Source organism: Rhinoraja longicauda, unplaced genomic scaffold (assembly GCF_053455715.1).
Source record: "Rhinoraja longicauda isolate Sanriku21f unplaced genomic scaffold, sRhiLon1.1 Scf000978, whole genome shotgun sequence".
NCBI lineage: Eukaryota > Metazoa > Chordata > Chondrichthyes > Rajiformes > Arhynchobatidae > Rhinoraja > Rhinoraja longicauda.
In genome coordinates this window covers 29,974-34,230 of record NW_027602194.1, presented here as the reverse complement: position 1 = coordinate 34,230, position 4,257 = coordinate 29,974, and positions in this window count along the sequence as shown.

Below are 4,257 nucleotides of genomic sequence, written 5' to 3'. Positions count from 1 at the left end.
GCTAGCACGTACCGATTCAAGTTGTTTCGATGCACGATCGCCCCCAAATTAGATTTAAACATTGGAAGTGTAACCGCAACTAGACGGTATTATGAAATTGTGTTGTATTTCTCAGTATCTGAATACGTTTTCAAAGCATTGTTCGTTTTGACGTAAGACCATACGAATCATAAACAAGTGCACTTCTCCTCTACATTTTGTTCAAACGAACGCAACATTAATATTTGAAGCGCGAAAAACAATTACATTTGCCGAGGAATCCATACTAAATTATTCGGGGCACGTTGTATCAAAATAGGCGTTACCACTGGCAGCTGGGAAACCGCTCCCTTCTCAGAGGGATCACGTGAATAAATCGATCCAATCGTACTGCCGTGCTCGTTAAACCCAAGGGTTTTCTCTGATATATAAATAACAGGGAAATGTGAAGGCAGGAGATGTATATGTCTGGCCAATACCAACGGAAAGGTACATTCTAGTTGATAATGGTATTCGCTTCAAAGTTACTAATAGAAAACATTTATAATATTATTCTTGTAACAATCGGCGTTCCCGGTAAGCCACTTTACATTTTTGTTATGGGTATAATTGTATTTGCGTTTATAAATTATTTTATGCTTTGAGATGGATAAATGAAGGCGAAAATAATTAAACATAATTTTGTCCTCAGAGTAGAAGAATGGTCGTTCCAAGACGATGTACATACTCTTTCCTAACGTCAACAAGTGTAATTATCTATCCTATAGTTGGAAGACTGGACAGGTTCCATGGCTCTGAGGACCCTGAGACCGCCGACGGCGTGTCCGTGTGGCTTCGCCGATTCCGAGGCAGCTTGATGGGTGAAACCGCGGAATAGCCCATAATTCGTTTGTTATAATTCTGCGGACAAGCACCTCGTCACCTCGTGAACGCAAGAATTTCAAAGCGGTTTTGTTAGTCAGAGTGTGGTTTATCTGTGGAATTATTTGCCACAGAAAGCTATGGAGGCCGTCAGTGGATATTGTTAAGGCAGAGATATATATATATATATATTCTTGATTAGTACAGGTATCAGAGGTGATGGGGAGAAATCAGGAAAATTGGGTTTGGAGGGAGAGATAGATCAATCATGGCTGAATGGCGGAGTAGACTTGATAAACCGAATGGCCTAATTCCACTCCTATTCCTTATGACCTTATGTATCAGGAACAGATGAGCGCCTTGCTACCATTCGTGATTGCCAACCGATTAGTTGAACACTTCGTGACAACAAGAGAGTTTGATCACTGTCTAGGTCGGCACACTTCATGGTGAAAGGTGGAAAACGATTTGGCCGTTTCATAGTTGTACATATTTGCAGACCAATACGCTCACAATACGCTCATATCGTGCAAATTTGAATAAATCTTGAGACTTGTTTCTAATCTCGCCAATGGGAGCCAATACGAATTATACATTAATAATCTACACTGATTCGGGATGGGCTTTTGATCGTGCTGAGCTGAGTGAGCAATGCACGTTGTACCTAACTCTTCAGATATAATGCGACCCACGGTCCATCGAAAGCTGGTGACGTAACATAGAAGGGACAGGCTAAGTTCATGAATTGATGACGCTGGATGGAAAACAAATCGAAAAATGCGCAGACACAATCTGTGGCGCAAAAGAGAATAAAGTAGCGTGTTTTCAATAGGAGGAGATAAGCAGTGTTGATGTTTAAAGGTCCTTTTGTGTACTTACTTTTGAGCGACCAATGCTAAGACAAATCAAATAAAATATTGGCCTTTATTATGAGAGGAAATACATCTAGGAGAAATTAAGTCTCACCGGAATTCATTTGTTTTTTGTGTCTGCAGATTTGGTCACCCTACTTATTCAGGATGTACTTGCCAGAATACTTATGCACAAAGTTCACTAGACACTTCCAGACACGGCAAGGTTTCCAGATGAGCAGTCATTGCATGCCCAGGATCTGTTAGTTCTAAGAAATCCGGAAGCCGTGAAAACATTCATTGCATTAAGGGGCGCGTTTAAAAGCTTTGATTAGTCAAAATTCTTGAATGCATGGGATAGATTTGGAGATACAGTTGAACGAAGAATTTAAAAATGCCTATTGTGATAGAACAATTATTTACCGACTATTCCTGTAAAGTAGCATACGTTATAATGCATTTTCTTTCTGTTTGTAGCTAATGTGGTGACAATCTCCATCTTATCCTCTGGAAAGTGCGGTCTCTCTCGTTGCATCACCCGATATCTAGTATGGATGGCTGCAGCTAATCTAATGTACTTAATTATCAGCGGAATACTTGAGCAGACTAGGGACGCATACTTCCCACATTCTTTTCTCAATTACACTCCCATTTGCAGCCTTATTATCACTCTGATCTATGTTTCCATTGATTGTTCTGTCTGGATAACCGTGGCCTTTACCTTTGATAGATGTGTTGCGATTTGTTACCAGTCTTTACGCACAAAATATTGCACTGAAGCAAACGCAACGAGGGTTATAACAGTGTTATCTTTAATATGCGTAGTGGAAAATATTCCAGTCTACTTTCTGTTTGAACCCTTTGAAAAAGTTGGCAACGTGCCGTGGTTCTGCCATGTGAAATTAAACTTCTACGTTTTACCTATTTGGGCTGCGTTCTTGTGGTTGGAAACCATCTTAACCCCATTTCTACCATTTATGTTGATTGTTGTGTTCAACGGTATGACGATCAGGCATATTATACTCGCAAACAGTGTCAGAAAAAAAATCAGAGGGAGACGGAGCGACAAGAAGCAGACTGATCAAGAGATTGAAAACCGAAGGAAATCAATTATTTTACTGCTGGCAATATCTGGCAGTTTTATTCTATTATGGGCGGTCAGTTTTGCCTGTTTCATCTCTCTGTATTTTACAGATAATCAGTTACTGAAGTCAGGGGACAATGGCGCATTCCGCATTGCAGAAATCATTGGCTACAGACTAAGATTTTTGAGTACTTGCACAAACGCATTCATTTATGGTGCCTCGCAAAGTACCTTCAGAGAAGAATTGAAAAATATGATGAAACGTCCTCTTTGTGCTTTCGCCAATATATTTAAATAAATTATATGGGTTCCATCCCTGCGTTAGATACGTATCTATTGTGTATCAGATATGCACACACACACACACACACACACACACACACACACACACATCACAATGCGCGATTATGAAGCCGCACTCAGCCTCCGCATAGCAAGGAATCTACTCTTTTGTTTCAAATCCAAGAAATATCTGACCAAGGTTATACATAATGAGTTACGGCTCATTCACAAAATGCTGGAGTAACTCAACAGGTCAGGCAGCATCTCGGGAGAGAAGGAATGGGTGACGTTTCGGGTCGCGACCCTTCTTCAGACTGATGTCGGGGGTGGGACAAAGGAAGGATATAGGTGGAGACAGGAAGATAGAGGGAGATCTGGGAAGGAGGAGGGGAAGGGAGGGACAGAGGAGCTATCTGAAGTTGGAGAAGTCGACGTTCATACCACCGGGCCGCAAACTGCCCAGGCGAAATATGAGGTGCTGCTCCTCCAATTTCCGGGGGGCCTCACTATGGCACTGGAGGAGGCCCATGACAGAGAGGTCAGACTGGGAATGGGAGGGGGAGTTAAAGTGCTGGGCCACCGGGATATCAGTTGCGTTAATGCGGACCGAGCGTAGGTGTTCATCGAAGCGATCGCCGAGCCTGCGCTTGGTTTCGCCGATATAAATAAGTTGACATCTAGAGCAGCGGATGCAATAGATGAGGTTGGAGGAGGTGCAGGTGAACCTCTGTCTCACCTGGAAAGACTGTTTGGGTCCTTTGATGGAGTTGAGAGGGGAGGTAAAGGGACAGGTGTTGCATCTCGTGCGGTTGCAAGGGAAAGTGCCCGGGGTTAGGGTGGTTTGGGTAGGAACGGAAGAGTGGACCAGGGAGTTGCGGAAGGAACGGTCTCTGCGGAACGCAGAGAGGGGAGGGGATGGGAAGATATGGCCAGTGGTGGGGTCCTGTTGTAGGTGACGGAAATGTTGGTGGATGATATGTTGGATCCGCTGGCTGGTGGGGTGGAAGGTGAGAACGAGGGGGATCCAGTCCTTGTTGCGAGTGGGGGGAGGGGGAGCAAGAGCGGAGCTGCGGGATGTAGAAGAGACCCTAGTGAGAGCCTCATCTATAATGGAGGAGGGGAAGCCCCGTTTTCTGAAGAACGAGGACATCTCGGAAGCCCTAGTCTGAAACACCTCATCCCGGGCGCAGATGCGGCGTA